The 17,752-nt window shown below is 46.2% G+C and overlaps 1 protein-coding gene across 1 annotated transcript in view; it reads left to right on the plus strand.

The window, feature by feature from the left end:
• Positions 1 to 17,752, plus strand: part of VTI1A (vesicle transport through interaction with t-SNAREs 1A) — a 743,722-nt gene that overhangs the window by 621,326 nt on the left and 104,644 nt on the right. The gene's annotated exons all lie outside the window — the stretch shown is intronic.

The raw sequence follows: 17,752 nt of genomic DNA on the forward strand, positions 1-17,752 counted from the left end.
ATAATTACAAGAAATAACCTTGTGTCTTTCCCATGGCGCATTCCCCTGGTAGTTAAATTGCAGAACTTACTGTGGAAACACCCGAATCTCCATAATCTGTGACATCTAATAGAAGTTGTATAAATCAGGAAGATGAGAAGATTAATATATCGCATTCATGATGCAATTTGGGTACATTCAATTTCTTTCACAAACCTCATGTGGCTAAAATGCCACATAACCCTTGCTGAAGTGGGACGGTGCTAGGAACGTGTTGACGTTACCAGATAATGACGTTTATTCTCGGCTGACCGGCAATATCAGACCTTTCGTATGGGTTAGAGTTTGGTGTACGTCTGATAACACTACAATGATAATAAAAATAATGCATGTCTGTATCTTACCCTTCAGTGACCCGAATGAAAGTCCCTTCCTGCAATTGGCATACTGATGCACCAGGTTTAGCTAAATTTTGATGCCAGTGTCTTCATGCACCTGGATCCGGGGAAGCTCATTCAGCATGACTTTAGCCAGGATCCACTAGCCTACTCCCAGCGTTTCCTAATTCTAGTCCTTAGTGACTCCTAACACGTTAGGTTCTTGGGGAATTGTCTTAGTCACAGGTGAATGAATCAATTTGACACATCTATCCCTGCAGAGGGAAATCCTTCATGCATGACCTGTTTGAGTTACGGATGCCAGTATTGGCCAAAAGTGCAAATGTATTATTTGGTTAATTAGAAACAAAAGCCAGCTGTATATATATTATAAATCCTTTATTTAACTGTAGTATTAATTTCTAAGTCATCACATCATTCTTCCTTTACAACTTCTCTTAAAACTATTGCCCATTTCTCCATACTCTTCCATTGTGTTATCCTACCCCTCCCCGCTGCACCGATCTATCAGGCAGAGGAGCCCATCTTTGATCTTCTTTCTTCCCTCTCTTCCTCTCGCTTTCACCCCTCTCTTTCTTTCTCTCAGTTTCACCCCGCTCTTCCTCTCGCTTTCACCCCTCTCTTCCTCTCGCTTTCACTCCTCTATTCCTCTCACTTTCACCCCTCTATTCTTCTCGCTTTCACCCCTCTTCCTCTCGCTTTCACCCCTCTCTTCCTCTCGCTTTCACTCCTCCTCCTCTCGCTTTCACCCCTCTCTTCCTCTCGCTTTCACCCCTCTCTTCCTCTCGCTTTCACCCCCTCTTCCTCTCGTTTTCACCCCCTCTTCCTCTCGTTTTCATCCCCTCTTCCTTTCTTTTTCACCCCCTCTTCCTCTCGCTTTCACCCCTCTCTTCCTCTCGCTTTCACCCCTCTCTTCCTCTCGCTTTCACCCCCTCTTCCTCTCGTTTTCACCCCCTCTTCCTCTCGTTTTCATCCCTCTTCCTTTCGTTTTCACCCCCTCTTCCTCTCGCTTTCACCCCTCTCTTCTCGCTTTCACCCCCTCTTCCTCTCACTTTCACCCCCTCTTCCTCTCGCTTTCACCCCCTCTTCCTCTCGCTTTCAACCTTCTCTTTCTCTCACTTTCACCCCGCTCTTCCTCTCGCTTTCACCCCACTTTTCCTCTCGCTTTCACCCCTCTCTTCCTCTTGCTTGCACCCCCTCTTCCTCTCGCTTTCACCCCTTTCTTTCTCTCACTTTCTCCCCTCTCACCCCTCTCTTCCTCTCGCTTTCACCCCCTCTTCCTCTCGTTTTCACCCCCTCTTCCTCTCGCTTTCACCCCTCTCTTCTCGCTTTCACCCCTCTCTTTCTCTCACTTTCACCCCGCTCTTCCTCTCGCTTACACCCCTCTCTTTCTCTCACTTTCACCCCGCTCTTCCTCTCGCTTTCACCCCACTTTTCCTCTCGCTTTCACCCCTCTCTTCCTCTCGCTTTCACCCCTCTCTTCCTCTCGCTTTCACCCCCTCTTCCTCTCGCTTTAACCCCTCTCTTCCTCTCGCTTTCACCCCTCTCTTCCTCTCGCTTTCACCCCTCTCTTCCTCTCGCTTGCACCCCCTCTTCCTCTCGCTTTCACCCCTCTCTTCCTCTCGCTTTCTCCCCTCTCACCCCTCTCTTCCTCTTGCTTTCACCCCTTTCTCTTGCTTTCACCCCTTTCTCTCGCTTTCTCCCCTCTCACCCCTCTCTTCCTCTCGCTTTCACCCCTTTCTTTCTCTCGCTTTCACCCCTCTCACCCCTCTCTTCCTCTTGCTTACACCCTTCTATTCCCATAACACCCCCTCCCCTCTAATTCAGCTACAGTAAGAGTCCATTGGCATCTCTTGCAACTGATAAAACAGAAAAGTGGGCATTTACCCATAGCAACCAATTAGATTCTGTCTGTCATTTTGTAGGATGCAATAGAGTAATGATAGCTAGACTCTGATCAGTTGCTATAGGCAACAGTACCACTTCTCATTTTTAGAAGTGGTAATCTACCCCCCAGAGAGGTTAATCTCTCACAAAGCAGGCAGGCCAGCGTGAAGATCCCGGCTCCGGTCGGGTTCCTTACGATGATAAAATCATCTCCATCACCACCACTGATCTGGAATTAAACATCGCCTAATTGCAGGGACTAAATTTTTAAAGGGTTTTTAAATGGTGGCTTGACGGAGGGGATGTGCGAGCACAAAGCAGCGCGGCCTGACGCCCGTTCTCATCTCTGGGACGGAAACCCATTTGTTATTCTGTTTAAGCCGCGTCAGTTCTTTTTTTTTTTTTTTTTCAGAACCAGCTTCTTGGTGGGGGACTTCCCTATTGCCGCCGCTTCAGAGCGTAGGGGCATCAAAGGCTTAAATTAATGGTGAACAAAATTGTGCGGCTCTGACTATCCCATATGGGGCGAGTCCATCGAGGGTTATCATTAAGTAAAGAAAGAGAGCGGAGGGAAAAAAAATCCAGCAGCCGCAGGAGGACAGGGCAGCCGTCCCTCATCAGGCAGCGACCTGCGTGATTGGGGATCTCATCATTACCAAACAGCGTCTTGAAATTGTATTGCAGGTTTATAATATAGGGGGGGGGGGGGGGGAGCAGCGATGCCGTGTGTCTCTGTCCGTCTTTCTGTCTTTTTTTATTATTTTTTTATTCCTGCAATTCTTTTCTTTAAACCTGTCAGATCATTTCAGTATTTCCAATCCGGGGAAAACAGCTTGCCTGCTGCTCTATTTGAAGTTGTAATGGTGTCAAGAAGTCAGGACTGACTGACAGGCTTCAGTCCCAGAGGGGCTCATTAAATCATAAAAACTTGACAAGGAAGTAATTGAGCATCACTAGTATCTTGGCGCCTGTTTAGACGTTTTTATTTTCTTTCATTACTAGTCCCCACCATTATGTTCATTAACAAATTGCATTAAACAACTGTTAAGGGCTAATGATTTGTTTATCCCTGTTTTTTTTTCTTTCCCCTTACTCTTATACTATTATTTAAACATTAGCTGCGTCATGTGGTACCTTAGCAGCCGCCGAATAACTTCCATTCTGGGCTGTGAGCAGTGATGGAATATGAAATAGATTATTCATTACCTGGCTCTTTGCCACTGATTTGGTTTCATGTTGCGTCTTCCGCAGAGAAAGATGAAAACTTGTCAAAAAATAGATTATATCTTATTCTAAGGGGCAACAATAGCGGGTGGTACTGAGACACTTTAATATTTAATTAAGGCTGATATTAACCCCTTTAAACGACAAAGTTAGATCCAAGAGCTTGCAAAGAAAAATAATTGGAATATATTTTTTTCCCCATAAATTTTTTTTTCTAAAAATCAGAGTAGCTGAAATTTCAAAGTTTTAACCCTTATTTTTTTTTTTTTTTTCATTTAATTTGAAATAAAAAATAATTTAGAGTTTTCTCTGAAGTTTATCGGAGACAATGGGATTGGGTGGCTTCCCAAAAAAAATCCATGGAGGTGGACTGAAGGCTCTGCTGAATTTCTGGGGTGAATCACACTGCCATTTTTAATTATTTTATTAGTAACGCCAAGGTTTCTAAAGAACTGACCATGGAAACATGGAAATGACCTGATTTTTCAATTTTTGCCTCCACTTTATGAATGGCTACTGTAGAGGGGTCACTGTTACCAAGTTTATAACTATGTCATGATACGAATTATAGTATTAACCATGCATGAGATATGAATTCTTTATTTTAAAAATAAATTTTATTGTTAATATTTTATTAACGGGTCAAATCCAACCTCAAATATTTATTTAACTGACACTACTAAAAACATGAAGTAATTATAATTACACTTATCCTCTGATATATATATATATATATATATATATATATATATACACACACACGTTTGTAGGTTGAGTATCCCCTATTCAAAATCCCACATATTTTTGTTTTTTGGGTCTCCTACTAAGATAATGACATATAGATATATAATATTATATATATATATATATATATATATATATATATATATATATATATATATATATATATATATATATATATGTGTCACTATCTCAGTAGGGGAACCAAAAATGTGTGATTCTGAATTTAGGATAAGGGATACTCAACCTGTGTGTGTGTGTGTGTGTGTGTGTGTGTGTGTGTGTGTGTGTGTGTGTGTGTGTATATATATATATATATATATATATGTATATTTTATAACTGACATCAAAATTAATTCTTTTTTTTTTCTTTTTTCTTTTTTTTTACATCTGATGGTATAGTTTCTTTATATATCTTAATGGCCAGAAGGAAATAATATTTACTCTGTTGGTTCCTCTAGGGAAGTTCTTGTTTGTGACATACTCAGGGGCGGGGCTACAAACCAGCTAAATGTGGAAAATTAATTTGAAAATGCTATTTTGTTGCTACATTTAAAAAAACAAAACAAAAAACACTTTATAAGATGCCAACCTATGGTTTTTGTTTTCTTTTTTTTATTGCGGGCACACAAAAATATTTTTGTAATTGATAATATTCCACCTTATGTTCATGTTGACTGCTTCAGGCTGTCCAGGTTCTACACTTGATAAATGAAATTCACATGCACTCACCTTGTCTACAGGACATATCTGGTTTGTAGACTCCTGCTCTGAACAGCTACTGGTGTCCTCAGCAGTCGGACACCGGGACATCTGTGAGAGAGGGCCACCGTTAGACCTGATAATGGAGACATATCATGGATTCTATCTCAAATCCATAGTGTCCCAGGTAAGGCGGGAGACTCCTTGTTATAAAGAAGCAATTCTTCTCTATAAATTTATTTGACCATGGTAACTGAGATCTACTGGAGAAATTAAATAAAACTTTGGGCGTAAAATGTTCTGTTTAAAGTTTAGCTTTTATACAGCCCTATCAGTAACTATGTCCTTAACTAATTTAACCATAAACTTAGCTCATGCGATTAAACTGTCCCAAGGTGTAACAAATCTCTGATCAGTTGATATATAATGGAATTTAACACTGCAATTCTTTGTAGAGGATGAATAGAAATATGGGGGGTCATTCCGAATTGTTCGCTCGTTATTTTTTTCTCGCAACGGATCGATTAGTCGCTAATGCGCATGCGCAATGTCCGCAGTGCGACTGCGCCAAGTAAATTTGCTATGCAGTTAGGTATTTTACTCACGGCATTACAAGGTTTTTTCTTCGTTCTGGTGATCATAATGTGATTGACAGGAAGTGGGTGTTTCTGGGCGGAAACTGGACGTTTTATGGGTGTGTGCGAAAAAACGCTACCATTTCTGGGGAAAACGCGGGAGTGGCTGGAGAAACGGAGGAGTGTCTGGGCGAACGCTGGGTGTGTTTGTGACGTCAAACCAGGAACGAAACTGACTGAACTGATCGCAGATGCCGAGTAAGTGTGGAGCTACTCAGAAACTGCTAAGAAGTGTCGATTCGCAATTTTGATAAGCTAAGATTCACTCCCAGTAGGCGGTGGCTTAGCGTGTGCAAAGCTGCTAAAAGCAGCTTGCGAGCGAACAACTCGGAATGAGGGCCATGGTTCTACAGATGTGTCCTCATACATGCAGCCTCAATAGACCATGCAGCGCGAGATGCCTGGCGTGACTAAGCGGTCAGGTCCTTTGCAACTCCGCTAGCGTCTGCTGTATTTTTTTGCCGAAGGTGCATCTTAGTCGCAACACGATGTCATGATGATGCACCAGGAGACTGTGCTGATTAATTTGATTTGCAGTATATAGTGTGTGACTGAGTCTGTATACGGAGCACAATGGAACTTGGCATGTAAAAAATAAATGTTGCAGCTGCATCGTAGCACTTTGTATACAGATTCAGACTTAGTTGCACACAGATATACAAGTGTCATATATCACATTAATCACAGTGTCCTGGTGCGTCCTAGTCACATTGCATCTGTATGTAAGCTTTATTGCTCTTTTGTATGTTTTGTCAGTATACATAATGTCTACATGAGAACGTCGATATTGTTGTAATATCTGCATACATAGTGTTGATTTGCTTGGAATATCGACATTGACCACATCGATATTCCTGTCAACAATGATGAAATTTCAAAATTATTAGATTGCCAACAAAACATCCCTAGTGGTCTAGTATTGACTTACCTGGTATGGCGGATGCTGCGAGGTAAGTATGACTAATCCTAACCCTAATCCTCTCCCTAGTGCATTACCCTAACCCTCCCCTCCCATAGCCCAACCTTAATCCAACCTTACCGTAGCCCAACCCCTAAAACAACCCTCTCATAGCCTAACTCTTACCCAATGCTCCCATAGCTTAACCCTAACCCTCCCCTCCCGTAGCCAAACCCTAACCCTTCGCTCCCATTGCCCAACCTTAATTCTCTCCTCCCATAGCCCAGTTCTAACCCCTCCTCTCCCATAGGCCAGTCCTAACCCTCCCCCACCCATAGCCCGGCCCTAACCCAACCCTCCCGTAGCCCAGCCCTAACCCAACCCTCCTACAGCGCAACCCTAACCATCTGCTCCCATAGCCCAGCCCTAACCCAGCTCTCCCCCAACCCTCCCATAGCTAACCCTCCCATAGCATAACCCTCCCCTCCCATAGCCCAACCTTAACCCTTCCTTCCCACAGTCCAACCCTAACCTTCCACTCCCATATGTCAGCATCCGGAGTCTTACCTCCGGTTCTGGTCCCTGCGGCCTTCCTGTTAGCTGGCTGGTGTGGCTGCGGCGGATAGGAGCTGTGGCAGAAAGGTGCTCCGGTGCGGCTGCTGGGCGTCTGGAGGTCCGGGTCCTGGGGAGCGGAGCATGGCAGCCGGAGGTATCTGTTTCCAAGTGTCCTGTTGCTGGAGTGCGGCGTCTGGGAGGCTGAGGCCAGAGTTAGTGGCTGTGTGCTGGTTCCACATGTGTCCTCTGTGCAGGGAGTCGCCATGTTGGAGACCAAGCCAAGCCAATATGTATCCCAGTCCGCGTCCAGCCAATCCGGTGCAGTCTTCCCTTATAAAAAGGGATTGATGCTTAGCTATGGTGCCAGTGCTTCAAGTTACTTGTTGCTGTAAGGTGCTCAAGCTCTGTGCTCCCAGGTTAACCCCTGTTATCTCTTCATTCAGTGTTCTTCAGCATCATTTACAAATCACAAGTCATCTCATTTAGTGTTCTACAGCATTGTTTATAAATCACAAGTTATTTCCTCATTCAGTATTCTTCAGCATTGTTTACAAATCACAAGTCATCTCATTTAGTGTTCTTCAGCATCATTTACAAATCACAAGTCATCTTCTCATTCAGTGTTCTTCAGCATCGTTCACAAATCACAAGTCATCTCTTCATTCAGTGTATTTCAGCATCGTTTACAAATCACAAGTCACTCCTCCATTCAGTATTCTTCACCACTGTCTACAAGTCACGAACATTTCGTTTTTAAGAACTCACTCGGACTTATCTCCTAGTCGTTGTGTATGATTGAGGTCTCATTAAAACTAGAGATGTGCACTTGAAATTTTTCGGGTTTTGTGTTTTGGTTTTGGGTTCGGTTCCGCGGCCGTGTTTTGGGTTCGACCGCGTTTTGGCAAAACCTCACCGAATTTTTTTTGTCTGATTCGGGTGTGTTTTGGATTCAGGTGTTTTTTTCAAAAAACCCTAAAAAACAGCTTAAATCATAGAATTTGGGGGTCATTTTGATCCCAAAGTATTATTAACCTCAAAAACCATAATTTCCACTCATTTTCAGTCTATTCTGAACACCTCACACCTCACAATATTATTTTTAGTCCTAAAATTTGCACCAAGGTCGCTGGATGACTAAGCTAAGCGACCCTAGTGGCCGACACAAACACCTGGCCCATCTAGGAGTGGCACTGCAGTGTCACGCAGGATGGCCCTTCCAAAAAACACTCCCCAAACAGCACATGACGCAAAGAAAAAAAGAGGCGCAATGAGGTAGCTGTGTGAGTAAGCTAAGCGACCCTAGTGACCGACACAAACACCTGGCCCATCTAGGAGTGGCACTGCAGTGTCACGCAGGATGGCCCTTCCAAAAAACACTCCCCAAACAGCACATGACGCAAAGAAAAAAAGAGGCGCAATGAGGTAGCTGTGTGAGTAAGCTAAGCGACCCTAGTGGCCGACACAAACACCTGGCCCATCTAGGAGTGGCACTGCAGTGTCACGCAGGATGGCCCTTCCAAAAAACACTCCCCAAACAGCACATGACGCAAAGAAAAATGAAAGAAAAAAGAGGTGCAAGATGGAATTGTCCTTGGGCCCTCCCACCCACCCTTATGTTGTATAAACAGGACATGCACACTTTAACCAACCCATCATTTCAGTGACAGGGTCTGCCACACGACTGTGACTGAAATGACGGGTTGGTTTGGACCCCCACCGAAAAAGAAGCAATTAATCTCTCCTTGCACAAACTGGCTCTACAGAGGCAAGATGTCCACCTCATCATCATCCTCCGATATATCACCGTGTACATCCCGCTCCTCACAGATTATCAATTCGTCCCCACTGGAATCCACCATCTCAGCTCCCTGTGTACTTTGTGGAGGCAATTGCTGCTGGTCAATGTCTCCACGGAGGAATTGATTATAATTCATTTTAATGAACATCATCTTCTCCACATTTTCTGGAAGTAACCTCGTACGCCGATTGCTGACAAGGTGAGCGGCGGCACTAAACACTCTTTCGGAGTACACACTTGTGGGAGGGCAACTTAGGTAGAATAAAGCCAGTTTGTGCAAGGGCCTCCAAATTGCCTCTTTTTCCTGCCAGTATAAGTACGGACTGTCTGACGTGCCTACTTGGATGCGGTCACTCATATAATCCTCCACCATTCTTTCAATGGGGAGAGAATCATATGCAGTGCCAGTAGACGACATGGCCGTAATCGTTGGCAGGTCCTTCAGTCCGGACCAGATGTCAGCATCAGCAGTCGCTCCAGACTGCCCTGCATCACCGCCAGCGGGTGGGCTCGGAATTCTGAGCCTTTTCCTCGCACCCCCAGTTGCAGGAGAATGTGAAGGAGGAGATGTTGACAGGTCGCGTTCCGCTTGACTTGACAATTTTCTCACCAGCAGGTCTTTGAACCCCAGCAGACTTGTGTGTGCCGGAAAGAGAGATCCAAGGTAGGTTTTAAATCTAGGATCGAGCACGGTGGCCAAAATGTAGTGCTCTGATTTCAACAGATTGACCACCCGTGAATCCTTGTTAAGCGAATTAAGGGCTCCATCCACAAGTCCCACATGCCTAGCGGAATCGCTCTGTGTTAGCTCCTCCTTCAATGTCTCCAGCTTCTTCTGCAAAAGCCTGATGAGGGGAATGACCTGACTCAGGCTGGCAGTGTCTGAACTGACTTCACGTGTGGCAAGTTCAAAGGGCAGCAGAACCTTGCACAACGTTGAAATCATTCTCCACTGCGCTTGAGACAGGTGCATTCCACCTCCTATATCGTGCTCAATTGTATAGGCTTGAATGGCCTTTTGCTGCTCCTCCAACCTCTGAAGCATATATAGGGTTGAATTCCACCTCGTTACCACTTCTTGCTTCAGATGATGGCAGGGCAGGTTCAGGCGTTTTTGGTGGTGCTCCAGTCTTCTGTACGTGGTGCCTGTACGCCGAAAGTGTCCCGCAATTCTTCTGGCCACCGACAGCATCTCTTGCACGCCCCTCTCGTTTTTTAAATAATTCTGCACCACCAAATTCAAGGTACGTGCAAAACATGGGACGTGCTGGAATTTGCCCATATTTAATGCACACACAATATTGCTGGCGTTGTACGATGCCACAAATCCACAGGAGAGTCCAATTGGGGTAAGCCATTCCGCGATGATCTTCCTCAGTTGTCGTAAGAGGTTTTCAGCTGTGTGCGTATTCTGGAAACCGGTGATACAAAGCATAGCCTGCCTAGGAAAGAGTTGGCGTTTGCGAGATGCTGCTACTGGTGCCGCCGCTGCTGTTCTTGCGGCGGGAGTCCATACATCTACCCAGTGGGCTGTCACAGTCATATAGTCCTGACCCTGCCCTGCTCCACTTGTCCACATGTCCGTGGTTAAGTGGACATTGGGTACAGCTGCATTTTTTAGGACACTGGTGACTCTTTTTCTGAGGTCTGTGTACATTTTCGGTATCGCCTGCCTAGAGAAATGGAACCTAGATGGTATTTGGTACCGGGGACACAGTACCTCCAACAAGTCTCTAGTTGGCTCTGCAGTAATGATGGATACCGGAACCACGTTTCTCACCACCCAGGATGCCAAGGCCTCAGTTATCCGATTTGCAGCAGGATGACTGCTGTGATATTTCATCTTCCTCGCAAAGGACTGTTGGACAGTTAGTTGCTTGGTGGAAGTAGTAAAAGTGGTCTTACGACTTCCCCTCTGGGATGACCATCGACTCCCAGCAGCAACAACAGCAGCGCCAGCAGCAGTAGGCGTTACATGCAAGGATGCATCAGAGGAATCCCAGGCAGGAGAGGACTCGTCAGAATTGCCAGTGACATGGCCTGCAGGACTATTGGCATTCCTGGGGAAGGATGAAATTGACACTGAGGGAGTTGGTGGGGTGGTTTGCGTGAGCTTGGTTACAAGAGGAAGGGATTTACTGGTCAGTGGACTGCTTCCGCTGTCGCCCAAAGTTTTTGAACTTGTCACTGACTTATTATGAATGCGCTGCAGGTGACGTATAAGGGAGGATGTTCCGAGGTGGTTAACGTCCTTACCCCTACTTATTACAGCTTGACAAAGGCAACACACGGCTTGACAAATGTTGTCCGCATTTCTGTTGAAATACTTCCACACCGAAGAGCTGATTTTTTTGGTATTTTCACCAGGCATGTCAATGGCCATATTCCTCCCACGGACAACAGGTGTCTCCCCGGGTGCCTGACTTAAACAAACCACCTCACCATCAGAATCCTCCTTGTCAATTTCCTCCCCAGCACCAGCAACACCCATATCCTCCTCATCCTGGTGTACTTCAACACTGACATCTTCAATCTGACTATCAGGAACTGGACTGCGGGTGCTCCTTCCAGCACTTGCAGGGGGCGTGCAAATGGTGGAAGGCGCATGCTCTTCACGTCCAGTGTTGGGAAGGTCAGGCATCGCAACCGACACAATTGGACTCTCCTTGTGGATTTGGGATTTCGAAGAACGCACAGTTCTTTGCTGTGCTTTTGCCAGCTTGAGTCTTTTCATTTTTCTAGCGAGAGGCTGAGTGCTTCCATCCTCATGTGAAGCTGAACCACTAGCCATGAACATAGGCCAGGACCTCAGCCGTTCCTTGCCACTCCGTGTGGTAAATGGCATATTGGCAAGTTTACGCTTTTTCTTCCGACAATTTTATTTTAGATTTTTGAGTCCTTTTTTTACTGATATTTGGTGTTTTGGATTTTACATGCTCTGTACTATGACATTGGGCATCGGCCTTGGCAGACGACGTTGATGGCATTTCATCGTCTCGGCCATGACTAGTGGCAGCAGCTTCAGCACGAGGTGGAAGTCGATCTTGATCTTTCCCTATTTTTGGAACCTCAACATTTTTGTTCTCCATATTTTAATAGGCACAACTAAAAGGCACCTCAGGTAAACAATGGAGATGGATGGATACTAGTATACTTATGGATGACGAGCGACTGCCGACACAGAGGTAGCTACAGCCGTGGACTACCGTACTGTGTCTGCTGCTAATATAGACTGGATGATAATGAGATAAAATTAAAATATATATATATATCACACTAGTACTGCAGCCGGACAGGTATATATTATGTAATGACGGACCTGCTGGACACTGTCTGTCAGACTCAGCACTGCAGACTCCTAAAGTAAGCTACTAGTATCAAGAAGATAGAAAAAAAAAAAACCACGGGTAGGTGGTATACAATTATGGATGGACGAGCGACTGCCGACACAGAGGTAGCTACAGCCGTGGACTACCGTACTGTGTCTGCTGCTAATATAGACTGGATGATAATGAGATAAAATTAAAATATATATATATATCACACTAGTACTGCAGCCGGACAGGTATATATTATGTAATGACGGACCTGCTGGACACTGTCTGTCAGACTCAGCACTGCAGACTCCTAAAGTAAGCTACTAGTATCAAGAAGATAGAGGAAAAAAAACACGGGTAGGTGGTATACAATTATGGATGGACGAGCGACTGCCGACACAGAGGTAGCTACAGCCGTGCACTACCGTACTGTGTCTGCTGCTAATATAGACTGGATGATAATGAGATAAAATTAAAATATATATATATATATATATATCACACTAGTACTGCAGCCGGACAGGTATATATTATGTAATGACGGACCTGCTGGACACTGTCTGTCAGACTCAGCACTGCAGACTCCTAAAGTAAGCTACTAGTATCAAGAAGATAGAAAAGAAAAAAAAACCACGGGTAGGTGGTATACAATTATGGATGGACGAGCGACTGCCGACACAGAGGTAGCTACAGCCGTGGACTACCGTACTGTGTCTGCTGCTAATATAGACTGGATGATAATGAGATAAAATTAAAATATATATATATCACACTAGTACTGCAGCCGGACAGGTATATATTATGTAATGACGGACCTGCTGGACACTGTCTGCAGAATGCGTTTATAAAAACACCACACGACGAGTGTTTAACTTTTTCAGGCAGACAATCACAATTTACTGGTGGTCAGCAGACAATCACAATATACTGGTGGTCAGTGGTCACTGGTCAGTCACACTGGCAGTGGCACTCTGGCAGCAAAAGTGTGCACTGTACTTAAAATATGTACTCCTGCTATAACTGCTCCCCAGTCTCCCCCACAATTAAGCTGTGTGAGCAGTGAGCACTCAGCACAGTCAGATAATGATATACAGTATTACATATGATGCAGCACACTGGGCTGAGCACAGATATGGTATGTGACTGTGTCACACTGTGTATCGTTTTTTTTCAGGCAGAGAACGGATTAATTAAACTGGTGGTCACTGGTCACACTATCAGCAGCAAGTAGTACTCCTAATAATATGCTCCCCAAAATTAGTGTCTCTCTCTAGTACTCTAGTCTAAACGGAGAGGACGCCAGCCACTTCCTCTCCCTATCAATCTCAATGCACGTGTGAAAATGGCGGCGACGCGCGGCTCCTTATATAGAATCCGAGTCTCGCGATAGAATCCGAGCCTCGCGAGAATCCGACAGCGGGATGATGACGTTCGGGCGCGCTCGGGTTAACCGAGCAAGGCGGGAAGATCCGAGTCGCTCGGCCCCGTGTAAAAAAAACTGAAGTTCGGGCGGGTTCGGATTCCGAGGAACCGAACCCGCTCATCACTAATTAAAACTGAATTCATCTTTCTTCAGTGTATCATTCTCAGTCATTGTCCTCATTGCCTACCCCTCTTCATCTTCGGGCCAACTCTTCAATCCATGGGTAAGAACTACATTCAGCCACCCCGTTTCCTTCCTTTGCCGACAGCTGCTCCCTCAGTCAATTGTCAGTCGTTAGATCCTCAACTCAAGGCGAGCAGGACACCATAGCCCAATCCTAACCCTCCAATCCCATAGCCCAACACTAACCCTCTTCTCCCATAGCCCAACCCTAACCCAACCCTAATCCAACACTCATTGCCAACACTCCCATAGCCCAACCCTAATCCAACACTCCCATAGCCCAACCCTAACTCAACCCTCCCATAGCCAAATCCTAGCCCTCTGCTCTTATTCTCCAACCCTAACCCTCCCCTACCATAGCCCAACCCTAACCCTCCTCTCCCATAGTCCAGCCTAACCCAACCCTCCCATAGTCCAACCCTAACCCTTTGCTCACATAGCCCAACCTTAACCCAACCCTCCCATAGCCTAACCCTCCCCTCCCATAGCCCAAGCTTAACCCTCCCTTCCCACAGTCCAACCCTAACCCTTCCATAGCCCAATCCTAACCCCTTCTCTCCTATCGGCCAACTCTAACTCTTCACTCCCATAGCCCAACCCTCCCACAGCCCAACCCTAACCCTCTACTGTCATATTCCAATCCTAATCCCTCCTCTCCCATAGCCCAATCTTAACCATCCACTCCCATAGACCAACCCTAACCCTCCACTCCCATAGCCCAACCCTAACCCTCCCCCTCCCATAGCCAGACCTTAACCCAACCCTCCCATAGCCCAACCCAAATCCAACACTCCCATAGCCCAACCCAAATCCAACTCTCCCATAGCCCAACCCTAACCCTCCCCTCCCATAGTCCAGCACTAACCCAACCCTCCCATAGCCCAACCCTAACCCTCCCATAGCCCAGCCCTAACCCAACCCTCCCATAGCCCAACCTCTAACCCTCCCTTGTAGCTTAATCCATCCCTCCCATAGCCCAACTCTAACCCTCTGCTCCCATAGCCCAACTCTAACCTTCCCCTCCCATAGCCCAACTCTAACCCTCCCCTCCCATAGCCCAACCCTAACCATCCACTCCCATAGCCTTACCCAACCCTCCCACAGCCCAACCCTAACCTCCCTCCCATAGCTCAACACTAACTCTCCACTCCCATAGCCCAACTCTAACCCAATTCTTACCCTCTGCTCCCATAGCCCAACAATAACTACCCAAAATATCCCAACCTTAACCCTCCCCACCCATAGCTAAACCCTAGAACCCCCTCTTCCATAGCCCAACCCTCCCATAGCCCAACTCTAACATTACCCTCCCATAACCCAACTCTAACCTTCCTCTCCCATAATCCAACTCGAACACTCTGCTCTCATAGCCCAACCCTTACCCACCCCTCCCTCAGCCTATCCCTCTCCTCTCCCATAGCACAGCCTTAACCCAACCCTAACTCTCCACTCCCATAGCCCAACCCTAACCATCCAAAATATCCCAACCCTAACCCTCCCCTCCCATAGCCAAACCCTCCCACAACCCAACCCTAACCCTCGCACAGCCCAACCCTAACCCTCCCATAACCCAATCCTATCCCTCCCCACCCATAGCCCAGCCCCAACCCAACCCCCCATAGCCTAACCCTATTTATCCACTCCCATAGCCTGGCCCTAATTTAGCCCTCCCATATCCCAACCATAACCCTCTGCACCCATAGCCCAACCGTAACTCCCTCCCCTCCCACAACCTAACCCTCCCCTCCCATAGCTCAATACTAACCCCTTCTCTCCCATAGCCCAACCCTAACCCTCCCCTCCCACAGCCCAGCCCTAACCCTCCCATAGCCCAACCCTAACCCTCCCCTCTCCCACAGCTCAACCCTAACCCTCCCCTCTCCCATAGCCCAAGCATAACCCCCTTCTCATTGCTCGACCTCAACCCAATCCTCCCATGGCCCAACCCTAACCCTCTGCTCCCATAGCACAACCCTAACCTAACCCTCCCATAGCCCAACTCTAACCCTCCCCTCCCATAGCCCAAACCTAACCATCCACTCCCATAGCCCAACCGTCCTCACCCATAGCCCAACCCTAACCCTCCCCATCCCATAGCCCAACCCTGTGCAACACTCCCATAGCCCAACCCTACCCCAGCCCTCCCATAGCTAAACCCTAACCTTCGGCTCCTATAGCCCAACCCTAACCCTCCCCCGAGTGCCTTATCCTCCATTCCCGTAGCCTAACACTGCTTCCAGTCCGTGCAGAATGTCGGCATATCAAAAATGTCAACATCATTACATGTCGGCATTATGACTACATCTGACTTTTTTCACCCAAAGTTAAGATGTTGGAGGTTTTTGTATACAGAGCAAACTTCATGTCATATGCACATTTGCACTTTCTTTGTAATCTCATTGATAGAGTCTTTATTACACCCTAGGTTTGGGGGAGTCAGGTTGTTTGTGACATCTCAGTTGTCATATTTGTCTGTCCTCTTAGAGGGGTAAATAAAAAAAAAATCCCTGACCAATCAGCATGAAGTTTGATAGTTTGGGTAATGGTTTGGTTTTCTGCCTGTAAGCGGCTTAGGGCCTGCTTCTGAGCCATGCAAGTCTGAATGCGTCCGCATCTAGCGGCCTGTTGCAAAACATGCCGCATCTTGGCTAACTTACACATCTCTCTGCGCATTGTGGGTGAGTAGCCAGAGTTACTCACTATTCAGAACTGTGCGCATTGTGTACACCAAGCTCAGATGCATCTCCTGGACCTTGTGTAGATGTAAGTGATCGTGATGGAGGACGCTCTGGCGCATGGAGACGTGATCGAACAGACTGAGAATACAGGCATATAGCCACATTAGCATTCTGTTAGCAGGGTGCGTCCTGAATGATGTTACCTCCTGATGTACAGAAGTGTTGGCCTATATTGGCAGTCCGTCTTGCAGCATCCGGGAGATCTCTGGGCCATGTAGCGGATACGCAGACTGCAGGGGAGGCGTCTTCATCTCCATAACGCTTCAGAACACAGGAGATGGATTCTTGGGCCCCCATTTATCAAGACCTGGACAGTGATAAATAGCCAATCAGCTCATAACGCCCATGTCACAGGCTGTGTTTGAAAAAATTACAGGAGCTGATTGGCTGGTACTTTATCACCGTGATATTTATCACTCTCCAAAGCTTGATAAATCTGGGCTTTAATGTACTTCAGGGAGAGGCTGAAGACTGGTGAGGCGATAGTCCTAGGATAGAAATATGCTCTTAGTAAATGGCCATAAGGTTATCAGTGACTTCTCGTTGCCGCTATGTGGGGGTTAATTTACTAAGCTTTGGAGAGAGATAAAGTGGACGTAGATAAAGTACCAACCAACCAGCTCCCAACTATCATTTTTGAAACACAGCCCTTGAAATACCAGGTAGGAGCTGATCGGTTGGTAGTTTATCTCCGTCCACTTTATTTCTCTCCAAGGCTTAGTAAATAGACCCCGCAGTGCTGTTTTGTCCTGCAACGCGCTGCGTTCTCACTAAAGGGAATGAGAGGCTGGATAGACAAGTAGCTCTTTGTCTCTCGGAAGTCACCAGAGACATATTGACATTGTCCTGTGTCTTCCTGTACCTGGATTTTCCAGTTCTACGCTAACCAAGCTTCCCGGTAGGTACGGCTACATGCACACCTCTGTCACACACATAAGGAAATATTATAATATCATTACTTTTTAACCCATGTCTAGCAAAATCTATGTACTGTAGAGAGATCAGTAAGCGCTTGCTGAGGATACATGTCCTGAAACCACGCTTCCCTTTCTGTTTATCCTGTCCACGTGCCTCTGAGGCTGACCGTGGCCACAGCAATATTCACAGGCTGTCCCTTCTGTGTCCACGTCAAAGCGATAAACATGGAGAAATCTGGGAGCTGTAGTTCAGGTATCAGAAACTGCAGCATCCGTATCCATTATGAACTCCAGCACTAACATGTGATAGAGAAATAAATATTGTTATTTCTTGACTTAGTAATAATAATAATAATT

Source organism: Pseudophryne corroboree, chromosome 3, assembly GCF_028390025.1.
Source record: "Pseudophryne corroboree isolate aPseCor3 chromosome 3, aPseCor3.hap2, whole genome shotgun sequence".
Lineage (NCBI taxonomy): Eukaryota > Metazoa > Chordata > Amphibia > Anura > Myobatrachidae > Pseudophryne > Pseudophryne corroboree.